Source organism: Mesoplodon bidens (assembly GCF_964165515.1).
Source record: "Mesoplodon bidens genome assembly, chromosome: 10".
Lineage (NCBI taxonomy): Eukaryota > Metazoa > Chordata > Mammalia > Artiodactyla > Ziphiidae > Mesoplodon > Mesoplodon bidens.
In genome coordinates this window covers 83,037,279-83,055,878 of record NC_138172.1, presented here as the reverse complement: position 1 = coordinate 83,055,878, position 18,600 = coordinate 83,037,279, and the positions used below count along the sequence as shown (strand labels likewise).

General features: G+C 43.1%; 1 long non-coding RNA gene and 1 pseudogene across 2 annotated transcripts in view; one reads left to right on the top strand and one right to left on the bottom strand.

The window, feature by feature from the left end:
- Nucleotides 1–18,600, bottom strand: part of LOC308623507 — a 96,790-nt gene that overhangs the window by 13,463 nt on the left and 64,727 nt on the right. The window lies entirely within an intron of this gene.
- On the top strand, nt 533–1,683 carry LOC308623775 (NADH dehydrogenase [ubiquinone] 1 beta subcomplex subunit 9-like; annotated as a pseudogene). Its single transcript has 2 exons — nt 533–557; nt 1,162–1,683. The product of its transcript is annotated as an NADH dehydrogenase [ubiquinone] 1 beta subcomplex subunit 9-like (transcript).

Genomic DNA, 18,600 nt, shown 5'->3' with positions numbered 1-18,600 from the left:
TCTCTGAGTAGGTATCATTACTCATAGCTAAGAAAACCAAGCAAAGTGATTTGTTAAAGGTTAGGATTTAGGTGGCAGAGACCCAGACTTGTGTCTTCTGACCCCGAGTCTAGTGTCGGGTGTCACGTTCATTTCTCAGTTGATGCCACGGCCAGCCTCCCGGTCAACATGCCATGTGGTTCAAAGGCCAGGGCATTTTCCACTCCTACCCAACTGCCTCCTGTCGAGGAAAATGCTTTTCTGAACTGAGTACGAGAGTCATAGAGAAGTGTGTTGCTGGCATCAATTCCCTCTGATTGGGCAATGGCTTCCGCCATCTGGACCAGGTGACGTCAGCCGTCTGGATTTCCGCCAGTGTTCTCCCACCCAGGAAACTGACTTCCGGCCAGGCTCCCAGCCATCTCTGGCCTCCTTGAAAGGCAGACCTTTCAGTTTGCAAGGTGAGAGACTTTAAATTAGATCTCAGGGAGGGTTTTGCTATAGGGAAGGAGGTAAAAATGGGGAAGAGGAGTTCAGAGGACACTGGCTAGGAATGAGCAGGAGCCCCTCTGTGTGGGGTCTGGGGTCTTTCTTGGAGCAAGATGGGGAGGATCCAGGGCTACGACTGGGAGGTTTAAAATTTTGTGACTAATAGACTTAAGTAAATTGAACGGCAGTGGGGGAGAAAGGTAAGCAAAGCTGAGGAGGTCTGGAAAAAGTTACACATAAAAACACAAACACAGAAGGTCAAACATAAGCCAAGAAGAGAATGTGGTTCTCAATCCTCATGCACTTTTGTGTGGACACTAAGTTTCAATAAATCAGTAACACAGGAATAAGTAGCTCTTTACTGCTTTACTTTTTGAATTATAAAAATATACCAGTTAAAAATATATATATACCAGTTTAAAGATCTAAACAATAGATAAATAAATTAAAGTAGAAAGTTTGTGTCCCTCACCCCTCCCGAACCCCACTCTCCAGGCCTGGTTCATAAATGATGTTGTTTACTTTAGCTATTCCATTAGCCAAAATTCATCTCATTTAACCTTCACAATGACCCTATGAGGTAAGAGCTATTATGCTTTTATTTTTTTAAATTGTGGTAAAATATACATAACATAGGATTTACCATTTTAGGGAGCCCTGGTGGCCCCCAGAGGTGAGTGGGCCACCATGGAGCTCTGGCCCACCTGACCCACCAGCAGGAGGTGTTGCAGCTTTATAAGCAGGTGCTGTGCTACCTTGAGTTAGGGTGCATCACAGGGACAAACATTGGTCCTGTACTTGTTTGATAAAAGCCCCATTTGAAGAACATAAGAATGAAAGGATTTGGTAAAGGTCGCCCAGCTGCTGAAGGAGGTAGAGGAAGAATTCTGCCACAATCAGTGTCCACGGCTGTTGATCTTCCCTGACTCTAGTGGGGACACCTCTTAGGAGAGATATGAGTGTTACAAGGTTCCTGCATGGTGCTTAGATGACTGGCATCCTTTTGAGAAGGCAATGTATCCTAATTTCTTTGCCGAGAGAGAACAGTTGGAAGAAACTGCAGAGGGAAAGCTGGGAGTGAGAGGTTAAGTGGCTACAGGGGGACACCCGCTTGGTGGTCTTTAGACTGAAGCTTTGCTCCCTGCCTGAAAGGAGGGTGACTTGCCCCCACTGTGGTGGCATATTGTGACCAGACCCTGGGAGCAGCCCATGTAGAGAAAGAGAGAGGAAGATCCCTTACCATTCACACTTGCAAGGAAATAAGTTACAGAACATACATACATCTGGTCTCATGAAAGTAACTAGATAGGGGGAAATTTTACCATTTTACCATTTTAAGTATCCAGTTCAGTGGCATCAAGTACATTCACACTGCTGTACAGCCACCACCACCATCCATCTCCAGAGCTTTTACATCTTCCCCAACTGAAACTCTGTATGCAGTAAGCAGTATCTTCCCATTCACCCCTCCCACCACCCCCAGCAACTGCCATTCTGCTTCGTTTCTATGAATTTAACTACTCTAGGTACCTCATATAAGTAGAATCATTTAGTATTTATCATCTTGTGACTGGCTTTTATTTCACTAAGCGTAATGTCTTTGAGGTTCATTCATGTTGTAGCAGGTGTCAGAATTTTCTTCCTTTTTAAGGCTGAATAATATTCCATTGTATGTATATACCACACTTTGTTTATCCATTCATCCATCAGTGGACACTTGGGTTGCTTTAACCTTTTGGCTATTGTGAATAATGTTGCTATGAATGTGTATGTATACATATCTGTTCAAGTTATGCCTTTATTTATTTATTTTTTTTGCGGTACGCGGGCCTGTCACTGTTGTGGCCTCTCCCGTTGTGGAGCACAGGCTCCGGACGCGCAGGCTCAGTGGCCATGGCTCACGGGCCCAGCCGCTCCGCGGCATGTGGGATCTTCCCAGACCGGGGCACGAACCCGTGTCCCCTGCATCGGCAGGCGGACTCCCAACCACTGTGCCACCAGGGAAGCCCCCAAGGCTGTTTTTTAAAGTGAATATACCATTGACATTCCCACCAGCAGTGTATGAGGGTTCCAATTTCTCCGATCTGTTTTTTGATTCTAACCATTTTAGTGGGTATGAAGTGGTATTTCATTGTGGTATATATATGCATTTGTCTGATGGCTAATGATGTTGAGAATCTTTTTATGTGCTTATTGGCCATTTGTATATCTTTGGAGAAATGTTTATACAGATCCTTTACCTATTTTTAAATTGGTTTGTCTTTTTATTACTGAGTTGTAAGAATTCTTTGTATATTCTACTAGATACAAGCCCCTTAACAGGTTAATGACTTACCAGTATTTCATCCCATTCTGTGGGTCATCTTTTCACTTTTTTTTAAAGGTTATACTCCATTTATAGTTATTATAAAATATTGGCTATATGCCCTGTGCTGTACAATATATCTTTGTAGCTTAGTTTATACATAATAGTATGTACCTCTTAATACCCTACCCCTATATTGCCTCTCCCCACTTCCTCTCCCAATGGGTAACCACTAGTTTGTGCTCTACATCTGTGAGTCTGCTTCTTTTTTCGTTATAGTCACTAGTTTGTTGTATTTTTTAGATTTCACATGTGATATCGTACAGTATTTGTCTTTCTCTGTCTGACTTATTTCACTTAGCATAATGCCCTCCAAGTCCATCCATGTTGCTGTAAATGGCAAAACTTCACTCTTTTTATGGCTGAGTAATATTCCATTGCATATATATACCATATCTTCTTTATCCATTCATCTGTTGATGGACACTTAGGTTTCTCCCATATCTTGGCATCTTTTCACTTTCTTTCTTTCTTTTTTAAAATATTTACTTGTTTATTTATTTATTTATTTGGCTGTGTTACAGCACGTGGGATCTTTGCTGCCGTGTGTGGGAGCTTCATTGCAGCATGTGGGATCTTTAGTTGTGGCATGTGGGATCTTTAGTTGCGGCATGCAGGATCTAGGTCCCTGACCAGGGATTGAACCTGGGCCCCCTGCAATGGGACCACGGAGTCTCAACCACTGGACCACCAGGGAGGTCCCTCTTTTCACTTTCTTGATGGTGTCCTTAGAAGCACAAAATTTTAAATTTTAAATTTTGATGAAGTCCAATTTTTCTATTTTTTCTTTTGTTACTTGTGCATTTGGTTTCATAGCCAAGAAACCATTACCTAATCCACAGTCACAAAGATTTGAGCCTGTTTTCTTCCAGGAACTGAATAGATTTGGTTTCACATGTAGATCTTTCATCCATTCTGAGTTAATTTTCTTATATGGTGTGAGATAGGGATCCAACTTCATTCTTTTGCATGTGGATATCCAGTTGTCCCAGCGTTAGTATGCCTTCTGTGTTTTGGTTTTTTTTTTTCGTTTGGCCAAGCTGCGTGGCTTGTGGGATCTTAATTCCCTGACCAGGGATTGAATCTGGGCCCTCGGCAGTGAGAGCACAGAGTCCTAACCACTGGACAGCCAGGGAATTCCCAGTATGCCTTTTTACAGATGAATAAATTGCAAGTTCCGTGAGAAAAAGGAGAGTGCCTGGTTTTGGCCACCATTGTCTCCTCAGGATTCACTTAACCCCATACCTGATACATACAAGATGCTCAATAAATAATAGGCTGAGTGAATAAATATATGAGTGATTGAATCTCAGAGAGGTTAAATAACTTGTATAGGTCAGTCAGCTGGAAAGTGGCCACACATTGTTCAAACCCAAGGCTTTTCATTCATTTCAAACGAAGCGATTTCGTGTGTCTAAGTTTCTGAAACTTTCTCAGGTTACCAAAAGCTCTTTATCACAAGAAACCAGATTTTCTCAAAGTTTCCTTTGCCGCCTCTCCCTGTAGCATTCCAATAATTCCACTGTTTGTGAGCAGCCGAACTTCTCAAATCTAGCAAGCCTCATGTCCCTTCTGCCTCTGCCTCCCTTCCCCCAGACACAGAGCCAAAGACTCCACTTCCTTCTACAGTTGTTTTTCTAGATATCTAACTACAGCCTCCTGCTGCACAATGCTAACATAAATCCTCATGAGTGATTGGTTAACTGTGTATTATGGGACCTGCTTTGATGTGGGAGGCATGTTGGGTGCGCGGGAAGCTTTGAGTGCTCTGGACTGTGTGAAGCACAGCCTTAGGGAAGCCCAGTGTCCTTGTTCTGGTCCTGACATGGCGCCCCCTTTGTGGAATGTGGTTTCCGATTCTGGGGGTAGCTTGCCGTCTTAGAGGAGAATGAAGCCAGGCGGCATAAGCACCAGTTATGGAACATTTAGATGGACTCACATCTTTTGGGATGGGGACAAGGGAGAGCCCTAAAGAGGGAGAAAGAGCTGTGCCCTTCAAAGTTTCCGAAGTTTAGCTCTAAACTGGGATGAGAGTTGGGTTGAATTACCAGCCCCCACCCTGACAGTGTTGAGTTTGAGCTCCCCCTGTTGGACCCTTTGAAAAATAATTATTTGAACTAGTACAGGAAAAATTAAGACAAAGATGGGGGGGGCAAAAGAAAGAACATTTATTGAGACTTGCTATATATTAAGCATTTTATTTAGGCATTTCATTTCACACTCAAAGCAATCCTACAGGTAGGTTTTATCAATCCTAATTTGCAGAGTTGGAAGCTGAAACTTGCCCAAAGTACACAAGGATTCGAACCCAGAGGTCTCCTGACTCCCTAAAGTCATACTCTTTCCAGGGCTCTGAGCCAAGGGAGCCAGTGGGTAGAAATGGCATGTGAAGGCCCCTCTCTCCCTTCAATTCACTTTGTCAAGACATCTTAGGGGCCCAGAGACGCTCTGGGAATCCTCCTGAATTGGTGGTATGCTGGAGCCAGCTCAGACTGGCTAGTGAGAGTAATTGTTAAATATTTAGGAAATTTCCAAGCTGGTTGTGAAGCTGTTGGTAGTTGGAAATCAGTCATGGTAGGAGAGAGCATTTACACTGTGGAAACTGGTAACCCCTACAAATCAGGGATTTCCCCCCCACCCCAAGCCCGCCATACGGATTTACCAGCACACCTCTGTAACCGAACTCTCCTCTCCCTAACAGAGCATTAACTTTGAGGCCCAGACTGAGGGCTGAGGACAACAGGGTCTGCCCTCAGTGGTCACAGATTTCAGCGGCAGACTGAGGAAGGACTGACGATGGGTTGGAAAATGAGGAAATGTGGGCACATGGGAGAGAGAAATGAGGCTGTAGAATATTGGTTATTCACATGTGGGCAAAGTACCACTTTTTTTTTTTTAACTGAAACTGTAACTTTACTTTTATTTATTTATTTTTTATTCATTATACTTTTAAAAAGTGAAGTATAATTTACTTACAACATTAAATTAATTTCAGGTGAACCAACATAGGGATTCAATATTTTTATACATTACAAAATAATCACCACAAAGTACCACATGTTTATAGTCACATGGATTTGGGGGGAAGGGTTGTAGCTTGTCATTAAGAGTCGTTTTCTTTCAGAGCAGTGGAAGAGGAGATCCATTTCATCCAGAAACTAGAAAAGTGCCCTGGATTGAGAGTGGGGGGCTCTACACAACACAGAGGAGGGGAGATCTCTTCTGTGGAAGGAAAGATGACTTTGAGCCTTGAGATGAGGCCTTGGGTAGGATGCAATTGATGGACTATATTCCTGACCATGAGACTACAGTGAGATCATTGTGCCTGCCCAGCAGTGACCTTCCTCTGGCAGGCCCCCCAGGTTACCCAGGGTTACAGAGATCTGTGATGAGCAGAATGTCACTAAGCACCAGGGAACTGTATCTCCAGTGCCGCTCTGAGTGCTTTCGGCTTCTATTTGAGGACTCTCTCCATGTGAGGGCTGGAGTCAGGGGACTTCCTCAGCTGGTTCAGATGCTGCAAAGAAACAGCCACCTCCCGTAATAAGATGAGGTACATCCTCTGAGGGGAGGCAGTGGAAGGGAGCATCTCCATGGGGAGAGGAAGGGACTTCCCAGCCCTGCCACATCCCAGAGGTCCCCCTGTCCCTGTCCCTTTGTATGCTTATGAACAACCACAGCTGAAGTCATCAGCACTGCAGAGACCTGAAACAATTAAATAGGACTTCCCTAAAGGCTTAGAGTTAAGTAAGAGAAGGGAAAGCAAAGAACTGAGCAGAAGGTAACCCGATAATCTGGTTGACAAGACAGATGCAGCTGATTTATCTTCAGCCCACAGCCGATGGCAGGGATTGCTCCTTCCTGGCTCCTGACTTGCTGCCTCCCTCTCAAAGACATTCCCCGAGTCTTGAGAGAAACATGGAAGTTCCCACCCCTGCCTGCTCAAGTCTTCCTTTCTGCGTTCAAAGTCCCACCCTGAGGCCCCCCCCCACCTATGCCTGCCTGATGCCAGAATGTCTATCTCTTTTAGAGACCACGTTACTGCCAGGTGTGTGACCTGATCCTACAGGGCACAGAAAGCACTCTCTCCAGGTAATCGCCACATAGCCAGGGGTGGAGTGAGGGTGTAGTCATTCCTTCCAGGTATTGTTGACTCTCTTGAGGTTCAACCCAGGACTAGAGACTGTGATCAAAGGGACACCCAGATTGGATGGGTGTGCACAGAGCAAGAGCTGTGACACTGATGTGACAGGATGAATTAGTCCTTTCTGCAGGACACGCTTCCACCTGCTGGTGCAGCTCCCAGGCAAGGAGGGCCTGGGCAGACCTCACTGGCAAGATGGACACCGGAAAGGGTGTGCATTGGGAGGGAGACTACTAGTTTCTGTTAAGGAGATGTTGGCGCCCATGGAAACTGATAGTCCGCTAACTATTGGCTGGTGCACCACCTTCCCTAACCTCTGAGAGAGCCAGCTCCCACTGCTTGTTCACATCTGTTCACTCAACAAATATTTATTAAGTTTCTCTGAGGTGCCCAGTGCTACTGGATAGAGCAGGAACAGGACAGCCATCTCGCCCCCATGGAGGTCACCGGACAGAGGGATGAAAGGCAGTGAACAAGTAATTAAAGGGAGACAGGTGTTATGAAGGAAAAGTCCAGGAAAAGTATAATGAGGTACCTAATTAAGTCTGGGGTGACAAGGGATGCCTACTGAAGAGGATATCATTTAAGATATACCTGAGGAATTAGTAGGACTGAAAATGGAAGCTCCATGAGGGCAGGGACCATGCCTGGCTTGTGTACTAGTGCCCGTGTCTGGCATGGAATAGGCATGGATAGCTTTGGTTGCGAGGATGAAGGAATCTAACTGAATAAAGGGAGTGTGTGTGTGTGTGTGTGTGTGTGTGTCTATGTGCAGTTAACCCTGCTTTAGCTCAGCTTAGTAAACAGCTTTTATAAAACTGCTGATGCTCTGTCTGATTAATGATAAGTCAGAGAGGGATACTAATGAGATGTGCACCATTAGAGGCAACTTAGTAATAGAACAAGCCCTGACATAGATTCCTTGCCACTTGAGTTTGAACCCTGAATCTACCACTTACTAGCTATGACAACACGAGCTAGTCGCCTGCCACCCTGGTGCCTTGTTTTATGTAAGTTCTATCTTCCAGCATTGTGAGGATAAAAGACAATGTATATGAATTGGAATGTTATAGTATATTATAACATTAATACTATATAACTGTTACTATAGTATAACTATTACAGATATTATACTATAGATCATATATAGTATATTATATATTTTATAGTATAGTATATATTTTATATATAGTATGGTATAATGACAACTATTAATATAATTAATAACTATAATACTTGGTAGTCACTTTATTATTTATATATACTAAGCTCATATCCAAAAGGACTTTGATAGTTACGAGACATAAACATGATAAATTTGGGCTTCCCTGGTGGCGCAGTGGTTGAGAGTCCGCCTGCCGATGCAGGGGACACGGGTTCGTGCCCCGGTCTGGGAGGATCCCACGTGCCGCGGAGCGGCTGGGCCCGTGAGCCATGGCTGCTGAGCCTGTGCGTCCGGAGCCTGTGCTCTGCAAGGGGAGAGGCCACAGCAGTGAGAGGCCCGCCTACCGCAAAAAAAAAAAAAAAAAAAAAAACATGATAAATTTGGATATCATTAAACAAGAGTAAAATAATAAATCAAGTAGGAAGGGAAGGGAGGATGGGTATGCAGTGCTAGACAATATCTGTGTAGAAAGAGGATGAGTCCTTGGAAGATAAATCAGAAGCCTTTCCTACTGGGGAGGGGCTGCTATGCTAGGCATGCTGGCTGCTTCACCAACCTCCTTCCCCACAAGACAATCTTGTTTCAGGGAGTTCAGAATTTTTCAACCTCCAAGGCACATTTGTAGCAAGTTTTGGGTGAGGGATATTGAAATGAAAGGAAGATTGATGTGTATTCATCCATTGGCCATGCTTCCAGAAAGGAGAGCAGACCCTTTTGGCCTTTACAGAGATCTTTGTGTATCTCCAAATTAGATGATCCATAAGTACTTTATCCAGATTTTCTGGGACTTTCTTAATCATATTTACGTGAAGAGGCTGCTGCTTCCTGCTATATTCTCTTACCACAAGTTAACCACTCTTCTTACTTTCACTTTGTATCTTACTCTGTGAGAAATTTTTGAGCTGCCTGAAAACATTTCCTGAAATGGCTTCTCAAGTCTCTTTTCAAAAAGCTGCACTTATTGTGGATTAAGAAAGCTGAACTGCCATCAAGATCAAAACACCCACCTTTAATTTACCACAAATTACAATTCCTAAAAACCATTACTTTTTCACAACTCTTCACATTTTCATTATGTCCATCACCAGTGTTAATGACTGGATCTTTCTTGCGGAGTTGGGGGGAGGCAATTTATGCAAAGAAACAAAGTTTTTTGTTTTGTTTTTGTTTTTCTATTTTGTTTGGTTGGTTTTGGGCCGCACCTCTCAGCATGTGGGATCTTAGTTCCCCAACCAGGGATTGAACCCGGGTCCCTGGCAGTGAGAGCGCCAAGTCCTAACCACTGGACTGCCAGGGAATTCCCAGAAACCGAGTTTTTAGAACAGTTTTTTTTCTGGTAGGTTTCTACCTACTCGACCGCTTGCTGAGAAACACAAAGCTGCTTTGGCTGGCTTTGGCCACCTCTCATCTCCCACCCCCAGCTGGGCAGCACCATTCTTGCCCATGCCTCAGCAAAACTGTGTTCCCACACATCAGGGGTCTTCACCGACAGCTGAAGCGGCCAGAATGTCAAATTTGCAGATGCCACATGTTTACTGTGCCGAATATCCATATCGAGGAAACACAAACAAGTAATAAAGCCAAGCGCTCCATTATTGCTTCATTGATTCACTGAAATAATTCTAGATATGCTTAGTTGTATTATAGCTACAGAGTTAAGCCCTATTGTTAATTATGTTTTGGTGGTTTTGGGGGGACAAATTAATAGGAACACAATTCAAATGTTGCTCCTTCACTGAGGACAGACAGAACCCATGTAACATAGTGTGCATCTTTGCCTCTTGTGTAAATTCCTCTCCCTTTTCTTTCATTATCATTATGTCATTATTGAATCTTCAGGGCACGACCCTTGTTAGGAAATGATGGAAAAAAATGCAATGGCTCTGTAATCACCAATTACATTGTGACTTCTTGCATGTAAATGCACCCAACTTTCAGTCTCATTTACTTATGATAAAACTGTAAGAGGTCCAACAGCCTTTGTTCAGCTGGATTTCCTGGAAAAGGATCCAAAATAGTGGATGGCCAGATGACTCGCTGTGAAGGGAGCAATGGCTTTCCATCGCTCACGTCAAAGACAAAGCCCTGACTGGAAGAGCTTGGCATTTTTTGGACATTTTTTGCAAAGATGACACATTTCTTTAGATAGGCCTCTGTTTAAACATTGCATGGAAGAAGTTTTGTTGATTGTGTCATGGAGGTCTTTCGCCCTCCAGTGACCTCAGACCCCCCAAGTTGAACTGAGACTGCCCCTCCAGCATCTTTGCTACACATATGAAACTGAAGCTATTCCATATAACTGCCAGTTGTTGAAATAGGAAATAGGCAAGAGATGTATGTGTTCCTGAGAAGAGGGAGTGAGGTTGCCCTTGAGAGCAGGAGGTTGAGAGCATTACCTATTAGGTTTTTGAGCATATGAAAAGGGATGATGCATGAAAAGAACCTAGCCTAGAGTTGCCATATGATCCAGCAATCCCACTGCTGGCCATATATCCAGACAAAACTATCATTTGCAAAGATACATGCACCCTAGTGTTCATAGTGGCACTATTTACAATAGCCAAGACATGGAAACAACCTAAATGTCCATCAATAGAGGAATGGATAAATAAAGACGATGTGGTATATGTACACAATGGAATATTACTCAGCCATAAGAAAGAATGAAATAATGCCATCTGCAGCAACATGGATGAACCTAGAGATTATTATACTAAGCAAAGTAAGTCAGAAAGAGAAAGACAAATACCATAGGATATCACTTATATTTGGAATCTAAAATATGACACAAATGAACATATCTACGAGACAGAAACAGACTCACAGATATAGAGAACAGACTTGTGGTTGCCAGGGGTTGGGGGGAGGGAGAGGGAAGGATTGGGAGTTTGGGATTAGCAGAAGCAAACTATTATATATAGGATGGATAAACAACAAGGTCCTACTGTATAGCACAAGGAACTATATTCAATATCCTGTGATAAACCATAATGGAAAAGAATATGAAAAAGAATATATATATATATATATATATTCAGTTGTATATATATCACTGAATCACATTGCTGTACAGAAGAAATTAACACATAAATCAACTATACCTCAATAAAATTTTTTAAAAAAGAGAAAAGGACCTAGCCCAGCACATGGCAGGTATTAAGAACTCAATAAATATTAAATTATTATTATCTACTTAGCAGTTGTAGCACTGTTGGCTTCATGTGTCAGCAACACTTCCTGACTTGTTCATTTCTTGCCCTTCTTGGGGTCCTTTTGTTTATCTTAAAAGTTCTTCTCTCCCCTGAAATAATGCGTGTCCTCGCCACATCACGTCTAGGGTTAAAGAGCTCGGAGCTGAAGGACCTCAAGTGTAGGTGTACTGATAGATAGGGATAGTGGCTAATTCCCAGGTCTTGACTTAAGAACATTCAGGCCCTGGGGACAGGGTTTACCTTTTTCGAAATGGAATCCCGTATTGCATAATTTCCAGTTACTCCCGTCCGTGGTGTGGCTGGTGGCGGTAACTGATGGAGCATCACAACCACCTTCCTTTCCAAATCGCAGGCCCAGTCGGGATCAGGGACATCAACTCACTGCACACAAGCAGAACTCGTTCCTTTGGCACATCCTGAATGATGCCAAAAGCTGTGCTCCAGATGGGCAAGAGCCTGAATGAGAAGCACCTCAAGAAAATCACCTGCCTGGAGCCTTATTCTGAGTAGTTGAATGTTCTACCCTCTGTGGTGGGTTGGCCTGGGAGCAGGGGAGTCTTCGGGGCTGGGAGAGAATGGGAGAGGTGGCCTTGTTCATTAGACTCTTCTTCTGACACACAAAGAGCCAATTGGAGGAGTTGTCCCAACCCCGTGGTTCTGGGCTCTGAAGTGGTTTTTACTTATAATAGCAGCAATGCCCAGGCTCATGCCAGTGGGAAAATAGCCTGGAATCTAGGAGCCTCAGATTTTTTTTCAGACTCCCTCAAATGTCTCATATCCTTTTTATGAGTTTACTTTTTCTGAATCAGGATTAAAATAAAGTCCATACATTATATTGGTCGATATTTTTTTCTTATGTTTCTTTTAATGTGTAGGTTCTCTTTCCCATTCCACTTTTTTTTTTCCTCTTGAAATGTATTTGTTGAAGAAACCGTGTGTGCTCATATGTGTAGGGCATGGTTTCCCACAGTCTGGTTTTCGTTGATTATATGCTTGAGGTACTATGTAACACTCCTCTGTCCAACAAATTCCCTGTAAATTGGTAATTTCATTGATAATTTCCTGGTTCAGTGTTTATATTTGCAGGACTCCTTCTCAGAGAGTGCTGTGAGCTTCCAACAGAATGTGCATAATGTCTGCTTGTCTCTCTTTTGGTGATGTTATCAGTCCTTAATCATTATTGACTAATCCATGATTTCATTAGGGGTTGCAAAATGGTGATATTGAAATTCTATCATTCTGCTCACTTATTACTGGATTACTTCTGTAAGAGAAATTCCCTCATCAACCACATGGTCAGGTATGGTTCCTACAGGTAAGCAGGATAAATGTTCATTTCTCTTTATTACCAGTCTTCAAATTATTGAGTTTGCTACCGAGAACCCTCCAAAAGTGACCAATTAAAAAAATCATTATAAAGTCACGGCTTTAAACATATTTGATGTACTTTAGTTCACTGTAGTCCATTGTAGTTATTAGTCTTATGAATGCTTAAATTGTCCCATCTTTGGCAGCATCGTCTCCTTTTGATGTAGTCTTAAGAGATTTTGATAGTCTCTGAATTTCTGATATGACAAGATATCCAAGCACACCTTGTACATTTCCTTTTCCAGGCTGAGAACCAAACATTTCTTCAAGGTTTCTATTGATCGGAATGCCAATTAGAGACTATAGTCAGGGTGCTAGAGACGTTCATTGCTACTGGGTTGGTCCTTGTTTCTACAGCCTTCTAGTGGAAAGGAATATATACACGTATATTTAAAGATATCATCCTTTGTTTATACTAGTACTTTCAATTCCAAATAGAGACTCTCAGTGTTTTATGTAACTTCATATATCTTACATCTGTTCTTTCTCCCAACCAAATATCTCAGTCCCCAAACACACCAACATTTGCTTTATCTCTCAGTATTGTCACCATTAATTGATTACGTATATCTCAGTACGGATATACAGTCAAATTACTGTGGTTTAAAGTTGTTTGAAATAGTTCTCTCTGTGATTATACCACTAAATCACTGTGCAGATAGATTCTTTTGTTTTATCTTGCTTTTGATTTTTAGGAAATGCTTTTCCAAGTTAATGTTGTTTGTACTTCTGTAAAATATTTACATAGTTCTAAATTCAGATCTACAAAACGAGGTGTATCAGAGAAACCTAGTCTTTATCCCTATCTCCTCCACCCTATTTCCTCCTCTTCCCATGGGTAGCTATTTAAACCTTTTTTTGGCTTATCCTTCCATTGTTAAAAAATATATATGTATTTATTTGTTCTTAGATATATAGTAGCATACTATGTGGTTCCTCCCATTTTTCATTTTTAAACGTATTTTTTAAGTTGAGATATTTACATACAGTTTCACTTTGCTTTTTCTACTTCAAAATGTATGCTGGTCATCACTCCATGGCAGTATATAGAGATATTTTTTCATTCTTTTTTTTTTTTATGCTCCATAGTACTTCATATTTAATTTAACCAGCCTCTTATTGTTGGACATTTGGGTTGTTTCTAGTCTTTTGCCATTACAAACAGGGATGTAATAAATAACCTTATACAAACACTTCTCCATATTTTTGTCAGTGATTTTTTGGGATAGCTTCCAAGAAGTGGCATTGCTGGATCAAAAAGGAAGTGCATATGTAACTTTGCTAGTTATTGCCAACCAAATTCCCTGCCATAGTGGTTGTCTCATTTTGCATTCCCACCAACAGTGTACTTGAATGCCTGTTTCCCCACAGCTTTGCCAACAAAGTGTGTTGACAAGCTTTTGGACTTTTGCCAATCTGAGAGGTAAAAAATTACTACCTTAGTACAGTTTTGATTTGTATTTTTCTTTTTTTTATTATTATTTATTTTTGGCTGCGTTGGGTCTTTGTTGCTGCGTGCGGGCTTTTCTCTAGTTGTGGCGAGCGGGGCCTACTCTTCATTGCGGTGCACAGGCTTCTCACTGTGGTGGCTTCTCTTGTTGCAGAGCATGGGCTCTAGGCGCGCGGGCTTCAGTAGTTGTGGCTCGTGGGCTCTAGAGTGCAGGCTCAGTAGTTGTGGCACATGGGCTTAGTTGCTCCACGGCACGTGGGATCTTCCTGGACCAGGGCTCGAACCCGCGTCCCCGGAACTGGCAGGCGGATTCTCAACCACTGCGCCACCAGGCAAGCCCTGATTTATATTTTTCTTACTAGATGCAAGGTTGAACATCTTTTTATACATTATGGAATCCTTTACATTTCTTTCTGGAACTGTTTATTCATGTCTCTTGCAGTTTTTAAGTTGAGTTTGTGGGAGTGGAAAAAACTTTCCCTTCTAGGTTCTTTGGCTGCTCTAATAGTTAAATTGACATAAGACAGAGTAAAAATGGGAAAAAATTTTTGGACATATAAGAGCCCCATAAAAATAAGGGACTCAAAGGCAGTCATGCAATTGAGGTTTATATGCCATCCAGAGCCAAGGAATGAGATAGGGGCCTGGGGCTTGAAGGGGAGGTGTGTAATTCACAGGAGGATGAGAAGAGCAGATGTTTGGTGATTAGATGTTTGCCTGCCAAGCAGGTAAGTCTTTCAGATGAAACGGCTATCTCTGGTTATAGCTCTCTCTCTGGGCCGGCCCCCTACCTAAATTATTTAGGCAGTTATGGGAGAGGTAAAAAACTGTTCCTGAGCCTGCTGGATCTTGATTGCCTTCAGCTCAATGGTCCATATGCCAAAGTGGCACATTTTGGGGTGGCCTATTTTGCTCCCCTTCAAATTGTTGGTTCTTTTCCCTCTACTTTTAGAAGCTCTTTATATATTAAGTATGTTAGCCATTCGTATGTGATATGTTTGTCATTTTATTTTGCTATGATAATGTTTTTTCTTGTAAAAGTCTTTGCTATTAAATTTTTATGTGGTCAAATGTATCAATCTTTTCCCTCAATGGCAGCTGGATCTTTAGTCAGAGTTATGAAAGTATTCTCCACTCCCAAGTAATAGAGAAATTCACTCATTCCGCCCCACTCCCCGTACTCACATGGTTTCACTTAAAAAAAATTCTATATGGAATTTATCCTTTTGAATGATAAATGAACACAATTTTTTTTTTCATATAGAGTTTCAAATTTGATATTATTAGCTCCTTCCCCCAGCCTCCCTTCAGCTTGTCTTTTCCTGGACATTTTATTCTTTTCGAGGTTTTCCAAAGCTGGACATGGATCAAAATAAATGTCTATTCAACTCCCTGCATTTGTTTTCATTTTGCTGTCTGTTTTTCTTTCCTGGACTCTGTGATTTCTGCACAGTGTTTTTCCAGCAATTCAAGGATGTTATGACCCTTCAGGCTTCAGGAAGAGTGGACTAAAGACCTGTCCAGAAAGTGATTCAAGCTGGAGCAGGTTGTGCAGGCACCCAGGAGGGCCTCCTCTGCTTGGGGGTGGGGTAGAAAATGGCTTCATGGAGTGGGGGGTGGGTGGAGGGGTGCTCGCAGGTGTGAAGCACATGGTAGCTCAGTTTTTGTTGATGATCCATGTTTCTTGTTTCTACCATCTTTGGTCGTTTCTTTTCCATCTCCCTCGCTTCCTTACCTACTTTCAGACAGCTCCTTGCTTTCCCCCTACTTTTCTTTGCAACAGCTTCGTATCCCAACCATTCAGCATACAAGAGGGTGCAAACTGATGGACTGCTGCCTGAATATCTGCAGAAACATGTAATTTGCTAACAGAATGTTTATAAAAACTATTGAATGCATTCCAAACATTTTAAAATGGGAGATTGCACATAAAAATCCAGATTTCTAGATTTTAAAAATTCAGACTATCTGGTATCAAGGGGCCCACAGTCATTGCTGGTAACAGTGCAGCTGGATGGCAGCTGCCCCTCTCAGGTCACTAGAGTCTACTCAGTCGGTATCCCCTGGCTTCCCTAACACTGAGGGAAAATGTCAACTGGCATTTATCATTTAGCTTGAGCAGCTGTTTTTCCTCTAGTAGAAAAATTTTAGTCCCTACCCACATGTTTACTCCAAAGTTGGAAAACAAAGAAACAGCAAGAGCCTTGTTTTTCTCACCCCCAGCGTGCTATGACATCATTCACATTTTCCTGCTCTGACCCTGTGGGGGCTGAGTTTACAACTTTTGCTAGAGACAAAGGCTCAGGTCTCCCTCCTGCTTTCTCTCCCTCTCACCCCTTCTTTCTCCTTCCTCCCACCTTTTGTTCATATGAAGATTGGTATTTAATGCACTGCTGTAAGGTTAAATAACTTCAGGACCACTACTGAAACTGTTCCGATCCTCAGTCTTCAGAAACGGTCTGTGGAAAGTCATCGCATTTTTGCAATAGTATTTCATGCATGTACATAGAAGATGAGAGAAGTTACTTTATCAGGAATCTATCAGGGGCTTCCCTGGTGGCGCAGTGGTTGAGAGTCCGCCTGCCGATGCAGGGGACACGGGTTCGTGCCCCGGTCCGCGAAGATCCCACATGCTGCGGAGCGGCTGGGCCCGTGAGCCTGCGCGTCTGGAGCCTGTGCTCCGCAATGGGAGAGGCCACAGCAGTGAGAGGCCCGCGTACAGGGAAAAAAAAAAAAAAAAAACAACTCTCAAGGTGAGAACAGGGCTCCTAACGGGAACCTGGCTCCCTCTAGCCTCCCGAGCCATCATCTATAGGTTTGACTCTGTCCTGCATCTAGTACCTCATTTCTTAATTTATTTTCCTCCTTGACACTTACCACATTCTGACATACTATGTATCTATTTGTTTATGATCTGGAAGCTCCTTGAGCATAGGGATCATTGTCTGTTTTCTTCACCCTGAATCCCCAGCATGGAAAATAGCATGTATTTGTTGAGTAAATGAATCAATGCTCTCAGCGTGACTGCTAGAACTCAGACTACCACGTTTATGTTTCTGGCAGGAAGAAGTGGGATAGTGAAGGGCAAAAGGGGACCCAAGCCCAGAGAGTTGGCTTCAGAAAAGAACTCTTCTGCAAGTCCATTTAGTGACTTAGGCTGACACCCCCTTGGCCAGAACTGTGTCATGCTGTCACTCCTACCTGGACAGCACATTGAGAAAAAAAAATTGTTTAAAGCAGAGGAATATGGATAAGAGAAATAAAACTGGGGTTCTGTTACAAGGAGGAATGGGAGAATGCATATCAGGTCTCTGCAAGCTGCCCTCTCTGAATGCCTGGAGCTCCAGAGATCATCCACGGGGCTCTTCACCGTGACCCTAGGCCCTGGACTTTCTACTTTATTTACTCTTATGAGTAACATCAGCTTCCTTGAACTTCACCACACTGTGATTCCTTAATTCTATACTTACTGATTATCTGTTGGGTTTCTAAGACGTAATTACACATAATTCCAGGAACTGTGAGTAGTAAGAAACCCCTCCCCCCAATCTGTCAACTCTTCTGTTTTTTAGGCACCATTATTCTTACTGAAACCTTCAGTGGCTTAAGCTCTACCCTGCAGGCCCCTGACTGCATATGTGCACACAAGTGTGCATGTGTGCATGTGTGTGTACATGAACCTGTGTCCACACATCACAAAAAAGAAGAGGGTGGCAGCCTCTCCACACCCCTTCCTCCTCCCTTCCAAGGCGGCTGATGTCTGGAACTGAAAATGCTTTCATGTGTAGAATGCAGGCTTATGCACCCCAACAGGTAACTGGAGGAGCAGGGAGAGTTGGCGCCTAGGGCCCTGCCTATGAGCTCACAAAGGTGATGAGGAGGGCTGAATTCCAGTTTGTGCTCAGCTCCCTTGGCCTCTCACCACGGCATAGTGCAAGGGCTGTTTGCCCAGAGGAAGGGGCCTTTTTCTTCTAGTTTATGAAAAATGTGCTCTTCGTTGCCAAGCGTGTATGCTTATCATCTGCTTGTGCCCAGAGGAAGTGCCTTTTCCTAGTTAATTCACTCAGAGGAGGAGTCTTTAAAATGCACCCAAAGGCTCCGGGCTGGCTTCAGCATCCTCCCCTGTATGGAGGTCAGTAGATTTTGCCCCTGCTTATTCTGAAAGCCAGAGATCTGTGACCACTGCCGTCCCCCGCTTCCTTCTTTCCTCCATCCAGTCAATGTCGGACTACTGAATGAAAGTAATCTGAAGACAGACACATTCTATTCCTCTCTTCAGACCACCACCTTCTGTTAAAAAACCATCCCCCCGGGCTTCCCTGGTGGCGCAGTGGTTGAGAGCCCCCCTGCCGATGCAGGGGACACGGGTTCGTGCCCCAGTCTGGGAAGATCCCACATGCCGCGGAGCGGCTGGGCCCGTGAGCCATG